The sequence below is a fragment of the Oryctolagus cuniculus genome, chromosome 12 (assembly GCF_964237555.1).
Source record: "Oryctolagus cuniculus chromosome 12, mOryCun1.1, whole genome shotgun sequence".
NCBI lineage: Eukaryota > Metazoa > Chordata > Mammalia > Lagomorpha > Leporidae > Oryctolagus > Oryctolagus cuniculus.
Window position 1 is genome coordinate 19937590 of NC_091443.1, and position 15662 is coordinate 19953251.

Consider the following 15662-nt stretch of genomic DNA (forward strand, 5'->3'; position numbering starts at 1 on the left):
CGAGGCCTGCCCGCCCGCAGGCGCCAGGTCACCGCCAGGTGTCAGAGGGGCAGGTCGGAGGCCTGGGCTCCTCCCCTCCCCGGCGCTGTGACCGGGCGATGTCCTCGGGGCGGTGGCTCTGGCACGTCGAGGTCCAGCCCCCGGCGCGTGGCCCGCGGCGCGCTGGACCTGCAGGCACCAGGAGGGAGCGGGTCCCGGGGTTCCTCCGGAGAACTGGGCAGGCAACGGCCGGGTGTTTCCATTCTCCAACCCAGCTCCAGCCTCAGCCGCGGTCCCCGGGAGCTGTGCCTCCCCTGGCTGCAGGGTGCACACCGCATCGCCCTGGAGCTCCCCCTGGACCCCGCGCCTCCCTCCGGGGCTCCTGTCACAGGGTCCGGGGAGAGCACCGAGGGGTCGGGGGGCTGCTCGGGAAGCAGAGAGGCTGTTGTCTGGCCCGCTGCGTAGGACAAATGGGGTCGCCGCTCCTGCCCCGCATCTCCGATGGGCATCACCCGCGGGAGCAAGACTCGAACCCGCACGTGCCCCGGCCGCCAGGTCGCCTGCAGGGCTGCAGCCGGGGTCGCTCAGGCCTGGCGGGACGGAGGCTCGGGCCCAGAGGCGCGGAGCAGTCACGGGGCCGGGGAGCTCCACGCCTGCCTCCCGCCACCGCTTCTGTGGGCCCGCGACCAGCCGGTGTGAGAGTGGGGGGCCGCGATTCCGCCGTCCGTCGCCGGACAAACGAGCGGACTCCCTGTAGTTCCTCGTGTTGAAAAGGGCGGGAGGCGGACTTGGCTCCTGGCTCCTCGGCCCGGCCGGGCCTGCACCCCGGAACCGAGTGTGCCAGGGCCCGCAAGACGCAGCCGGCGCCGTCCCCGGGCGTCGCGGAAGTGCTCCCCGGGCACTCGGGGCCTGGGAGGCCGGCTGGCGGCCGCTTCCGGTTCCAATTCGAGGCCTCACCAGCTGGCGCGTGGAGCGGTCGCCACCCGTGCCAGGGCCCGTTTAGACGGCTGGTTTAACGAATTGGCCTAATATGAATTTGACTTAGAGCTTTTGAACACTACGGGTGCGCGTATAGAGCCCTCCCTCCCGCACAATTCCTTCTTGGCTTCGAATCCAAGTAAGTTTGATGACGTCTGAGTGATGTTGGGCTCTGGGCTTCCTGCCATGCTTGGTGTTACGGGAGGCAGAGGGTTGGACAAAAATGAAATAGAAATAAATATATTTGACTATCAAAAGATATATTTAACTAGACGTCTCCGGTGAAGAGGTAATTTTGGAAGGAGCAATCGCAGTTACTTTTAAATAGATGTAAGTGTGTCATGGAAATGCATCTTTCAATAGATCCTGTGATGGAATCGATTTTATTTTTACTAATAGCCTCAGCTGACCACTTGACGCTTTAGGAGCCTAAGAGGCACTGGGCCTGTCTGTTAATCACCTTCAACCAGAAGCCTTCGTCTGGTCTGGCAGCTGTGTCGCCAGGACCTGAGAAGTGGAAAACTTGGCACAGTCGTGCACGCACCAGTTTCAAGGACAGGCAGTTTCAACGGATTGAACTACTAATCTTGATCTTTCTTTTTTATTTATTTATTGTAAAATGTATTTATTTATTTGAAAGGTAGAGTTACAGTGGGGGAAAGATCGTCCAGCCACTGGTTCACTCCTCCAGATGGCTGGGACTGGGCCAGACCTAAGCCAGCAGGGGGTAATCCCATCCAGGTCTCCCACCTGGGTCTTGGGCCGTCTTCCACTGCTTTCCCAGGTGCATTAGCAGAGAGCTGGATCAGATAGCAGCTGGGACTCGAATCTGCTCCTGCTCATTTTAAATAGGTGCATTGCATTGGTTCTATTTTTCTTTTCCTTCATATATATTGGTTAGAGAGGAGAGTGGTAATAACACACATGCCTGAGTTGATATCTTTTTCTGAGATTCTTGGACTTGTGGTTCAGGTAGCTTTTGGGGACAGTTGTTCATGGTTAGGTTTTATAGAATGAGTTAATTCCTTCGATTGTATGGAAATTTTTTTTGTCTAGGTGTAGAATAGTTTTTCTGTCCTATAGAAGAGCCAAAGCTTTCACCAAATTCCCAAAAGGATCTGAAACCATCCATAATTAAGAGTCATTGGTGTTTATGATGCACATGTGGTTAAAAAGGGTGAACTTAGAAACTTATGTATTTTTTGGTGACAACTGGACACGATGGCAGCACGATAAAATTTAAATATAACTTTTTTTTTTTTAATTCCCACTCATCTCTAAATTCTGCCCATTTAGGCCTAATTTGAATTATTGTTCATGAGGCTATTTATATATGACAAATTGTTAATTAACAGGAAACTAGGTAAGCATGATTTTTTTTAAAGAATTATTTATTTATTTGAAAGGCAGCAGCAGTGGGAGGACTTTCATTCTCTGGTTCGCTCCCTGAATGCCGGTAACAGCTGGGAGTAGACCAGGCTGAAGCCAGGTGCTGGGAACTCCGTCTGGGTTTCCCACATGGGTGGCGGGGACCCAGACACTTGGGCCATCAGCTGCTGCCTTCCTGGGTGTGTTAGCAGGAAACTGGATTGGAAACAGAGCAACAGGTGCTTGAGCTAATGCAGACATCCCAAGTAGCAGCTTAATCTTCTGCACCACAATGCCTGCTCCAAGAGGGATTTTTAATAGTGTTGACACAAGAAATGTAAAGTAGAAAATGTAAGCAGAATTTTAATTATTCAGATTAAAAAGTTTCTTTAACCAAAACAAACCAAACAACAATACCAAAAAAACCCAATTGTCTGGCCCTGATTAAACATTTTGGGACATTTAATCTGAATTGATTCTCTCTGTGCATGTGTGTGTGTTAATACATAAATTGACCAGCCATGCCTCAGTTTCCAAGTTTTTAAGTTTGATGTTTGTCAAAGGTGGATGAAACGATAGGCAAGGGAGGTGGGACCTGTGCCTTAGAAGGAGGACATGGCTATAGATCAGATGGCAGGATCAACTGCAGGGGACCCAGGGCTGAACTGAGACTAAATACTCAGAGGCCTGTCATTCAGGATACACAGACCTTGCCCATTCCCCCGACCCAGAACTCCCCGGCTTACTTCCAGCCTTGTCTGAGAGGATATCTTCCATTAGTGCAAGAGGGGGTATAATCTATGGGTTTATTTAGCATTTGATCCTTGTTCGGAGGCTTCCATTTAGAGGAACCATTGCAGCTAAGATTTGGATCTGGTCCCTAAAATAGCCTGAACCTGGTGACCTCAGGCAAGTAGACGCAAGATACTAGCAATTTATTTCATATCAGCTCCCAAGCCATCACCAGATGATAACAGCCCTTGGACACTGTTAATCTCTGCTTGATTCAAACTGGTGACCGCAAGGTGAAAGGCAAGGGTGTTATCTCTGAGCAATTCATATGGCCTTCCACAGATTGCTAGTTGGACCAATACAATTGAAGCCTCTTCTCCAGTGGTTACTTTAAAAATTTCATATCCAAAGTCTTTGGTCTTTGTTGGACTGGAAGGTAGGAGGGCTTTATCAAGGAAAATGCCCGAGGGCCAAGATGTGGGAGCTTAGAATCCAATACAAATTAGAAAGGTTGGAAAGGTAACTGTGTGTGTGCTGCCTAACATCACTGTGACCACGACTAGAAAAAGCCTCTGGAAAGAGATGTGTTCGCCAAGCAGCACAGGGAAAATACACCTTGAGAAATGAAAGGCCAAGTCTTGTCTTAGAATTGTTTTGTTTTGAAATTGGCTTTCTTTTCCCAATCAGTAAGGTCAGTACAGATCACTGTATGACCATTCAGCATCCGTCTGGGGTCAGATGGGGCTGGGGAAAGTGGGGAGAAGCATGGAAAATAAAGGAAAGGCATGCGCTGGTGAACATAAGCTGTCCTTTTGGTGCCCAGAGGAAAACCAGGCTAAGTGGCTTTTGGGGTTACTAATACTATTTGTACTTAGCAAATATGTAGGGTGAACATTTTAACCTTATATTCCAGGGTACTCATCTCTAGCCCAAAGTCCTAGAAATGTGCGTTTACTGCTTGGTAGAATTATTCTACCCTTGCTACCCAAATATCCTAGTTATGCTTCTGTTTGGTTTTGTTAGATCACACTAGAGAGTACTGTCAGATGAAAAATTAAAGAGGTTTCAAAAATACTGCAGATATTTTAATAATCTTTATTTTTAAGGTCTGGTCCATGCATTGGAATCAGGTTATTGATAGTAAAAATATAAACAAATTACTTTAAGTCTTTTTAGCAATAAGCTCTTTTGGATAGGATCAAAAACCAACTTGACATACACAGAATTTAGAATTGTTTTAAACAAACAATGTCCTCAACAAACAATGTCACAGAGACATCCCATCATATTGTTCTATAACTTCATTCCTACATCCTTTGTTTGCTGCTCTACCTTTTTAATTAACTGGTATTTGCACATACTACTCCCATTGTTTGGTATCTTTTCCCCAAAAATGATACACTAAATAAACACTAAGAATAATTACTAATGGGGCAACAGTTGTTGCAGGGTGGATGCATTCTATGACATTCCTAAAAAGTCACTGATAAAGTGGTGTGTTTTGTTATACTGTGTAATTGTCTAAGTGATTGTGGAGAAACAGGGTGTGGAATAAACACTGAAGTGTTGTTACTGCTTAAAGTCAGCTTGGCTCCATTGTCCTGCTGACACAAGCTTCAAACAGCATAAAGAGAGTTCAACATTTGCCTGGCCATGTAAACCATCATGGTTAGAGGGTTTGCAAGGGATTGCAATCTCAGGACTATCTTTCCATGGTAGTGTCTGTGTGCTCCATGAAATGGGAACCGAGTAGAACCTGGATTCTAGAAAGGGAGATCCGGCCTCTCTTCTCTTGGTCTAGTGCTGCCACATCTTGATGATGATGGTCTTCATGATGGTGATGGGATTGATCACCCACATTGGAATTATTTACATGTATCTTAAACCAATCAGGAGAGCACTAGACTAGGTAATTTACTCAGCCTTTCAAGATCTATCTAGACTTGAACATTTACTACTTTCTAGAGCTCAGCTTTCATTTTAGACCTAGAGCTTTCACCAGTGTGCATTTCATTGATGCCAAGAGGAAACTGTGCCTTCCCTTGTAGAACTATGGTCTCTGCTCATCCTGCTCCTCTTTTCTGAATTGAACTTTTATTTATTTGAAAGGCAGAGAGAGAGAGAGAGAGAGAGAGAGAGAAGGAGAGATCTTTCATCCTCTGGTTCACTCTCTAAATGGGCACAACAGCTGGAGTTGAGCCAGGATAAAGCCAGGAACCAGGAACTCCATCTGGTTCTCCTACATGGGTGACAGGAACCCATGTAGCTGGCTATCATGTGCTGCTCCCAGGCTCATTAGCAGGGAGCTAGATTGGAAAGAAGGAGCTGGAGTTGGATTCCAGGCACTCCAATATGGGAAGCAGGTGTCTCAAGCAGTGCCTTAACCTGCCACACCACAATCCTCACCCCTAAAACATTTCTTAGGAAGGCGTTTAGACTTCCAGGTGCCTTAGAAAACCTAAATCAGGGGGCTGGCGCTGTGGCTTAGTGAGCTGAGTTTCTACCTGTGGCGCTGGAATCCCATGTGGGCACTGGTTCTAGTCCTGGCTGCTCTTATTCTGATCCAGCTTTCTGCTATGGTGTGGAAAGCGGTAGAAGATGGCCCAAATGCTTGGGTCCCTGCACCCACATGATCAGTGCAGATCACCTTCAGATCAGCGCAGCTGCGGCCATTGCGGCCATCTGGGGATTGAACTAGTGGGTGGAAGACCTCTCTCTCGCTCTCTCTCTGTCTCTTCCCCTGCCTCTCTTTAACTCTGCCTTCCAAATAAATTAATCTTTTTTTAAAAAGAAGATAGATTATATAACATTATCTACTATATATCAAACTATTGATGTGGCATAACCGCATGGCTAAATTCATTTTGTGTTTGTCTTTTGTTCAACACTCAAAGTAATCATAGGATTTTAGAAATCTGTGAATATGTTTGGAAAGAAGGAAATAAGAGCAAAGACAAGTTTGACAAGGGGATCAAGTTTTAACAACACAAATCATACTACTGTTTTTGTAGTCCTCTCCACTTAAGATCTAGAATATTTCTCTGGTTCTGTGTGTAGCTGTTTCCCAGTTCTGAGCACTCAGAACATCAGCCTGCTCTCACTGTAGTTAAGAATGACACGGGCATGTTTATTACCATATAATGTAGATCAATTCATGTCTAAAAACTCTGTGAAAACATGCTTTCATTTTCCTTTAAACGCAGTTCAAACAGAGCTGCCAACACATTTCACACTTTGCCTCCTAAATGCTGGCATTTCATAAGAAAAGTGAAGTCAAGCAATTTAGTAATAAAGTAATGAAGACCTTGTAAATTGGGCTTTTGGTTTAAAAAAGTCAGAAAATAATTGGGAATAAAAAAGACTTTATGCAAATCAACTAGTATAGATGATGGCAGAAGGAGAAGAGAACAGGGTAATGAATTTGTTCAAATGAATTTACTGAAGACAGCAATTCAGCTCTCTAAGGAATTACAAAGAAAATGAGCAAGTGGCTAGAGGGGCTGATATCTCAAGAAAGCCTGAATAGGCAGAATGGACCCCATTTGCAAAGAGCAAAGCTCTCTTTAGTCATCAGCTTCAGCAGTTCCTCAACACTCAGGTCTGTGCGCACAAGCAATTTAAAACTGCAAAAGCAAAATGTGTCTCAGAACACAGGCAGGGAGGTAAGACCTCCTTTGTGATGTCCGCAGTGGAGCAGGCACCTGGCAACCACCTGCAGGTGTCTGAAAAGGCATCACGCACCAGTCAGACTTGTCCAGGTCCCTCCATGGGGCTCATTTGCAAAGAGATGAAAATGAGGAATTGCCCTCTCACCAGCTATGGAAGTGCCCCTCAGGGAAGTGGCCGAGACTCCAGGTTAGAACATTGAAAGCTAGCAAGGACTGAACCCTTGGAATTAAGCCTTGGGGGATTGTCTGGCATTAGCAGAAGGGTGACTTACTACTAAATGACCTGGTAGGTGTGGGTTTCCATCTCTAATTTATCTGACTGTATGCTTATTAAACACTACTCTTTATTTTTCAATTCTCTCGACAGTTATGTCACTAATGGTGTTATTGCCAAAGGGATTTCTAGGTTCATGTGGATTTGCATTTGTTCCAGGAGGAAATGTGGTTACTTAATAGGAGTTAGTCAGTATTTGCCTAGAAGACAGCTTCAGATTTGACCTCCTCAGGAGACTGAATAACCAAGCACGGGGCCAGCTTCCCACGTCTGCTGTAGACTTCTCCCAACAGCAGACACTAACTATGTTACTAACAATTACACGAATAGTAAATTCATATGTTTTTCTGGCTCCAGAGATGTTAACATGTTAGAATGGCTAAAGGAAGGTGTTTCTCGGTGTCAGACTTCCTCAAAAATTGTTTCCACTTATGCTTTCTTTAGGGTATAAGAAAATTAGAGCTATCATAAAGATGTAGCTGTTCTTTCGGCAAATATTTGAGGGTCTTGTCCAAACCAGGCACCATTCTGGGTCTGGAACACACAAGGGTTCACATGTATTTTTAAGGCATGAGTGGTGATTAGGAGTCAAACATTTCTGCAACGGAGGGAGTGCATTGACTGCTGTGGCGTAGTGGGTAGAGCCGCTTCCTGCAGTGCTGCCATCCCATATGGGCACCAGTTCGAGTCCCGGCTGCTCCACTTCTGATCCAGCTCTCTACCATGGCCTGGGAAAAGCAGTAGAAGATGGCCCAAGTTCTTGGGCCCCTGCACCTGTGTGAGAAACCTGGAAGAAGCTCCTGGCTTCTGGCTTCAGATCGGCACAGCTATGGCCATTGAGGCCATCTGGGGAGTGAACCAGTGGATGGAAGACCTCTCTCTCTCTGCCTCTACCCTCTGTAACTCTGCCTTTCAAATAAATAAATAATAAATAAATATTTTTTAAAAAAATGTATATGGAAATGGGAATGACACCAGAGCCTAATGATTGTCAGCATCCTAAGGAAAAAAAAAACAAAAACAAAAACACATTGAACTAGAACTCAGTGATGAATTGATTAGGGAATGGCGATGCAGTTTGTGATAATCCTTGCCTGAGTCTCCAGGGCCCTCTCCGGGTATCCTCGGGGTGGGAGGTAGCAGGAGCACACGGGGCACTTTGCCCTGAGAACTCACATGGGTCTCACGTAAGGCTCCGTGGCTGCTGAGGCTCCATATGGTGTCCCTTATCGTGGCCCTGTTGTGTGACAGTTACTGCTAACAAAGCTTGGCTTTGCCTTGAATGTCTTTGAAACTACCCCTGCCCTCATCCTCTCCAATTGCCTCAATCAAACCAACTCCTAAAAAAACAAGGCTGTTAAAGGAATGGCCAAAGTGTCACTGGAATGGGCAAAAGCAATTACTTAGTGTTTTCGACAGGCATTCTGATTGTAAGTGAAAGAAAGGCCCTTTTGGAAAAGACAGTCCATTAAGAGACCACTTAATGTTTAATTACATGCGGTTGGAAACTCGGCAGAGCAGCAGCCCAGCCAAATAGGTCATCAGAGCATAAGACAGAAACAGTGCTGATGCCGAGTTTCCTTTTGAGTTCCAGGTACAAAAACTCAGCCCAGAGTGCTGTATTCTCACACCCGGGCCACGATAATGCTTAATTATCACTGTCCCTGTGGTGTAATGTGATCCTGGAAAATGTCATGAAAGAATTCCTCCAAATTGTTTGTTTCTTTGCCCTTCCTCCTCCTCCCCCCTCCCCCGTTTCTGTTTCTTGGCTCTGTTCTTGTTCTGTAGTTGCCTTTCCCCCTCTCCTTCCTCCCTCCAAGTGGTATTGTGAGGTTGAATTCACCAGGTGTGCAAACTTCCTCCCTCATCTGACACTTCTTTGGCAGAAAGCACAGGTAGCTCAGCAGGTATTGTCAGGGTCAAGTTAAAAAATAACAGAACCTGCCAATGCAGATTTCCTTCTTGTGGTGCCTGGCATCAATGCCTTCTCAAAAAGGCTGCCGTGGCTTTCACATTTCCCTTTTTACAGCTGGTGTGAACTTGGCAGTCCACCCACAACGCGTCACCTTCCTCCCACCCAGCCCTAGTCGGGACAGGAGGATGGCCAGCACTTCAAGTCACAAGGCCGGTGGAGACGTGGTTGGAAGCAGGATGGTGAACTACTTTATTCTATTTAGAAAAAAAAAAGCTAATTGGGAAAACTGCCATTGTTAGTTCCCAGCTCAGACCTCAGTAGTCATTCTTGGGCCCTTAGCTCGTTAGAACTGAGCTGTCTTGGTAAAATATTGAAGGTGTTTACATAAATCTGTGTTTGTCTTCATTCTGGTTTAAAACTAGAAGAAAACATGCTATATGTAGTGAGTTATGTGCCAGGTAATTGTCAAATTGCTAGTTCAACTTTGAGAAAAATAACAGGGTTGATTTTGAGAAAAATAACAGAAGGTATTTTTGTTTTTGTTTTATTTTTCATGTTCTAGTAGTTATCCTGTACCTTAGCAGTAATAGTCCTACTGGGGAGAAAAAAGTGAAAGTACATGTCTTAAAAGCTCAGACATGCTACTGGATGGACGTTTAGCCTAACAATGAAGCGTTCACGTCCCATATCAGACACCTGGGTTTGGCTTCTGGCTCCAGCTTCCTGCTAATGCAGACCCATGGAGGCAAAGGGCATAACTCCAGTATTTGGGTTCCCTGCCACCCATGTGGGAGACCTGGGTTGAGTTTTTGGTTCCCAGCTTCAGCCCAACCCAGTCCAGGCTGTTGTGGGCATTTGAGGAGTGACCCAGTGGATGGGAACTTTGTCTGTCTCTCTATCTCTCAAATAAATAAATAAAAAGGAATTTTTTTATTTTTTTTATTTTATTATTTTTTTGACAGGCAGAGTGGACAGTGAGAGAGAGAGACACAGAGAAAGGTCTTCCTTTGCCATTGGTTCACCCTCCAATGGCCGCCGCGGCCGGCGCGCTGCGGCCGGCGCACCGCGCTGATCCGATGGCAGGAGCCAGGAGCCAGGTGCTTTTCCTGGTCTCCCATGGGGTGCAGGGCCCAAGCACTTGGGCCATCCTCCACTGCACTCCCTGGCCACAGCAGAGGGCTGGCCTGGAAGAGGGGCAACCGGGACAGAATCCGGCGCCCCGACCGGGACTAGAACCCGGTGTGCCGGCGCCGCAAGGCGGAGGATTAGCCTAGTGAGCCGCGGCGCCGGCCAAAAAGGAATTTTTTTAAAAAGGAAAGGAAAGCTTTGTCTAGATTCCACAGCTCTTTCTGAGAGGGATGGCCCAAAATGTTCCCAAATCCCCAGAATGGTGTATCCGAAGTGACGCTCCTGAACCTTATCAATGGCCAATGCGCCCAACACACTGTTGAGTTGCAGTGAAGTGGAGTGTTCAAGTCAGTTGGTTTTCTACATCCATGTGATGCTGTCCTTCGTAGCACAGTGAGATTATATTTTGACACCTTCCTCAATGAGTGTGCAATTCCTCATTTCTTCTGCATCTGCCGTGGGGCTGAGCTTGTACACAGCTGACCAAGCGAAGTAATTCCTGAAAAAAGGAGACTGTGTGAGTGTGTGTGTGAGTAGTGGTGACGGCATGTTTAGAACTTACTGGTGTAGTGGTTAAGCTCTAATTCTATTCTCCTGCTTTTCCTGGGTTGGGTAGCTATTTGTGTGGCTGAACTTCTGTGGGTCTCCTTCTGGTGTTTCTCTGAAATAAAGCATGTGCAATTGTGGATACTTCCAAGACATCACTCTACTGCCCACACCAACAGTAAAGAAAGAACCCCTATGTGTGTGGAGTGGGGAGGAATAGATAGGCATTTGGCCTAGCAGTTAAGAATCCCAAATTCCATGTTGGAGAGCCTGCAGTTGAATTTCAGCTCTGCTGCTGATTCTAGCTTCCTGCTAATGTGCACTCAGGGAGGCAGCAGGTAATATTCCAAGTGGTTGGGTCCCAGCTGCCTGTGTGGGAGACCTGGATTGAGTCTAGGCTCTTGACTTTGGCCTGATACAACCCTGGGTGTTGTGAGCATTTGTGGAGTGAACTGGTAGATGAATGTCTGTCTTTCTGGCTTTCAAATAAATAAAATAGGGGCCAGTGCTTTGGCTCAGGGGGTTAAAGCTCCAGCCTATAGCACCAGCATCCCATATGAGCACTAGTTCAAATCCTGGCTGCTCAACTTCCAATCCAGTTCCTTGCTATTGCACCCCAGAAAACAGCGGAAGATGACTCAAGTCCTTGGGCCCCTGCACCCACATGGGAGACCCGGAAGAAGCTTCTGGCTTTGGATTGGCTCAGCTCCTGCTGTTGCAGCCATTTGGGGAGTAAACCAGCAGATGGAAGACCTCTCTCTCTCTATCTCTACCTCTCTCTGTAACTCTGTCTTCCAAATAAATAATCTTAAATTTTTTAAAAAAGAGAAACAACTGCAGCTATTCATTAGGATACAGTATTTTTTTAAAAAAAGATTTTCTTTATTTATTTGAGAAGTAGAGTTACAGACAGTGAGAGGGAGAGACAGAGAGAAAGGTCTTCCTTCTGCTGGTTCACTTCCCAAATGACCACAACAGCCCGAGCTGTGCTGATCTGACACCAGGAGCCAGAATCTTCCTCTGGGTCTCCCACGTAGGTGCAGGAGCCCAAGGACTTGGGCCATCTTCTACTGTTTTCCCAGGCCATAGCAGACAGCTGGATCGGAAGAGGAGCAGCTGGGACTAGAAATGGTGCCCATATGGGATGCCAACTCCGCAGGCAGAAAATTAACCAATTGTGCCACAGCGCTGGCCCCTGGGATACAGTATTGATCAAGAAAGAGGACTTTTATTTTTATTTATTTATTTTTAAAGATTCATTTATTTATTTGAAAGAGTTACAGAGAGAGAGGGAGGGAGGGAGAGAGACAGAGAGACAGAGAGACAGAGACCTTCCATTCACTTGTTCACTCCCCAGGTAGCCACAACAGCCAGGGCTAGGCCAGGCTAAAGCTAGGAGCCAGGAGCTTTATCCCCGTACTGGGCCATCTTTGCTGCTTTGGTCCCAGGCCATTAACAGGGAACTGGATCAGAAGTGGATCAGCCAGGACATGCACCGGCGTCCATATGGGCTGCCAGTGTCACAGGCAGCAGCTTTACCTGCTCTGCCACAATGCTGGCCCCAAGAAGGGGGACCTTTAGTATTCATTTTATTTTAAAAGAACAGATAAGCATTCTACTGAGAAACAAAACATTTGGAATGATTGCTATTTCTTATTAGATAGTATTATATGTTAGTTATTCATTGGATCATTAAATTTTTTTTTTTTTTTGACAGGCAGAGTGGACAGTGAGAGAGACACAGAGAAAGGTCTTCCTTTGCCGTTGGTTCACCCTCCAATGGCCGCCGCTACAGCCGGCGCACCGCGCTGATCCGATGGCAGGAGCCAGGATCCAGGTGCTTTTCCTGGTCTCCCATGGGGTGCAGGGCCCAAGCACCTGGGCCATCCTCCACTGCACTCCCTGGCCATAGCAGAGAGCTGGCCTGGAAGAGGGGCAACCGGGACAGAAACCGGCGCCCCAACCGGGACTAGAACCCGGTGTGCCGGCGCCGCAAGGTGGAGGATTAGCCTATTGAGCCAAGGCGCCGGCCCTAAAATTTTTTAAAATATTTATTTATTTATTTGAAAGGCAGAGAGAGAGAGAGAGGGAGAGAGATCTTCCATCTGCTAGTTCACTCTGCAAATGGCCACATCAGCTGGGGCTGGGCCAGGACAAAGCCAGGAGCTTTTTCTGGGTCTTGCATGTATGTGCAGGGGCTGAAGCACTTGAGCCATCTTTCACTACTTTCCCAGGCACATTAGCAGGGAGCTGGATCAGAAGTGGAGCAGCCAGGACTCCAGCCAGGGCCCATATGGGATGCCAGCACTGCAGGCAGAGGCTCAACCCACTATGCCATAGCACCAGCCCCTAGATCATTAAAATTTACATGAAAAATCTAACAAATACATTCTAATATTAATGGAGAGAAAATAAACCATGTTGCAAAACCTTGTATTTTTTTAAAAAAGCCAAAAGAACACTGTTTATAAACAAAATATTACCTAGGTTGAACATTCCAGGCACAGGCAAGCAACAGTATCAGGGAAAGCCTGCCTCGGATCAAGTTGATGGTTAATATGATGGTGCTGTAAGGCTGGGTTAACTACCTGGCCCCATCCCTTCAGGTTAGCGAGCACAGCCCTGAAACTAGGCCTGGTTTGCCAGTTTCAATGGCCAGCAAACACTTTATCCTAGAGAAAAGCAGGGCCTGTTACTAATTCCCTTATTCTCTGCTGTCCACCTGCCAATTTCCTCATGTTCTGTTAGATTTTCTGGAAGCCAGATCTTACGAGGGTGCTTCTCAACATTTGTGGAAAAGTAGAATTCAAAGTTTATTTGGGTGCAGGAAAAATTTGAAACCCATGGATATTTTTTTTATTACGCATTTTGCATGAACGTTTTGAAGACCCCTTGTATAAAACATAAGGGCCATCAAAGGCTCAGCTGAGCCTGGCTTTTAAGTTCTTCAAACTGTGTTTTCCCAACTTTGATGTGCATACAATCACCTGGGAGTTTCCTTAATGCCGATCTCACCCAGTCCATCTAGAAGCAGAGCTCAGGAATGTGTGTTTTCCACAGTCTCCCAGGGCTGCAAAGGCTGCTGTCCTAGCTACTTGGAGTAGCAAGTTTTTACAACATTTGGCCTGGCCTCGATATTCAGTGACTTTTTAGCTTCATCTCTGTTTACTCCTCAGCCTGTGCTCCACATTCCAGCAAAACTGTTGTTCTTGGCATTCCCTGGCAGCTCTCTGGCTTGTGCTTTGGTTCATGTTATACTCTGAGCTGGCAATACCATTACCCGTTCTTTCAGACAGCTCAAATATCACCGTCTTGTGAAGCCTCCCAGCTCAGCCACCTCTCTCTCTGGCCAGCTAATCCTTCTGTCTACCAAGTTCTCACAGCACTTTGCAAGTCCTGATGCTTAGCACTTATTACACGTTATCATAATTGTTTGTTTACATAGTTGTCTTTCTAGCTAGGCCATGAGCTATGCAGGGCAGGGGGCCAGACCCTATCCATTTTATCATCTCAGCAGCCAGTATGCAGCCCTGCACACAATAGTTCCTTAATAAATATTGGTTGAGTTAAATTGTACTGAATTTCTCATCATTCTTTTGCAGAAGACTTTGTAATTTTAATTAATTTATTAATTGAAAAAGATTTTCCATCCTATGGTTTACTCTTCAAATGCTCACCACAGCCAACAGTGTTGGTGGAGTGGGCTGAAGCCAAGAGCCTCAACTCCATCTGGGTTTTCTCTATGGGTGGCAGCGACCAACCAGTTGCATCATCACTTGCTGCCTCCCAGGGTGTGCATTAGCAGGAAGCTGGACTTGAATTCATTATCAGGAACTGGGACTTGAATCCAGGCACTTCAATATGGAACTCAGATGTCCCAAGCAGCATTTTTTTTTCTTAACAATCCCAAAATACTTTATTATTATAATTATTTTAGATTTTATTATTTATTTGAGAGGCAGAGTTACAGACAGAGGGAGAGATGGAGAGAAAGATCTTCTATCCGCTGGCTCACTCCCCAGATGGCTGCCAACAGCTGGAGCTGGGCCTATCTGAAGCCAGGAGCCAGGAGCTTCTTCCAGGTCTCCCACGTGGGTGCAGGGGCCCAAGCACTTGAACCATCTTCTACTGGTTTCCCAGGCCATAGCATAGAGCTAGATTGGAAAAGGAGCAGCCAGGACTAGAACCGGCACCCATATAGGATGCAGGCTCCTGAGACGGAGGCTTAGCCCACTAAGCCACAGTTGCCTGTGATTTTATTATTTTTGAAAAAGCTCCAAAAGGCCTCTTCCTTCAGGCTCAGTTCCTGCCTGTGGGTTGAAGCCCGCTCTCTCCCGTGGCAGAGGCTCCTCTGTCTTCCTCCCAGGTATTGCTGTGGATGGCAGGGGCCCCTCTGTGTGTCTGATGCATTCCAGAAGGTGAGTACACTGCCTTTCACTCTTCCTTCTCATGATGCTTTCCTGCCTCTCTGCTTTTCAGTACGTCAGTACCTCATGTGTTCATAACTCTGGCGTTCTCATTCTGTTATGGGGAAATGATGGTGGAGAAATTGTCATTACCTCTGTTCTTTGTCTCACGTGGATGAAGAATTTCCAAGTGGACAAGCAGAGAGATTTAAAAAGCAAGATTGAGTCAAAGACCTTCAGCCAGAGCGGCATGGGTGGGGGCTTCCAAGAGGGGAACCCCCCTCCCCCCTAGCAGTGTTTTAACTTCTGTGCCACAACACCCTTCCCTGAAGAAGGTTTTTAGTGATAAATGTGTAGACAAAAATGAATCTTGTGGCCGGTGGTGTGGCGTAGCAGGTTAAGCTGCCTACAGTGCTGGCACTTCATGTGGGTGCTGGTTCGAGTCCCTGCTGTTCCACTTTTGATCCAGCTCCCTGCTAATGTACCTGGGGAAGCAGTGGAAGATGGTCCAAGTCCTTGGGCCCCTGCACCCATGTGGGAGACCCAGGAGAAGCTCCTGGCTCTGTCCTTCAGCCTGGCACAGCCCTGGGGCCATTGCAGCCATTTGGAGAGTGAAACAGAGGATGGAAGACCTCTCTGGCTCTGTCTCTCCCTCTCCCTCTCGCTCT

At 46.8% G+C, this 15662-nt stretch overlaps 1 long non-coding RNA gene across 2 annotated transcripts in view; it reads left to right on the top strand.

Annotated features, from left to right (window-relative positions):
- Nucleotides 1-909: 909 nt before the first annotated feature.
- LOC103351261 (uncharacterized) overlaps nucleotides 910-15662 on the top strand; it is a 76164-nt gene continuing 61411 nt past the window's right edge. For both annotated transcript variants that reach the window (XR_007910574.2, XR_011380445.1), the window contains exon 1: nucleotides 910-1096. This is a non-coding gene — a long non-coding RNA (uncharacterized lncRNA). The remainder of the gene's footprint in view (nucleotides 1097-15662) is intronic.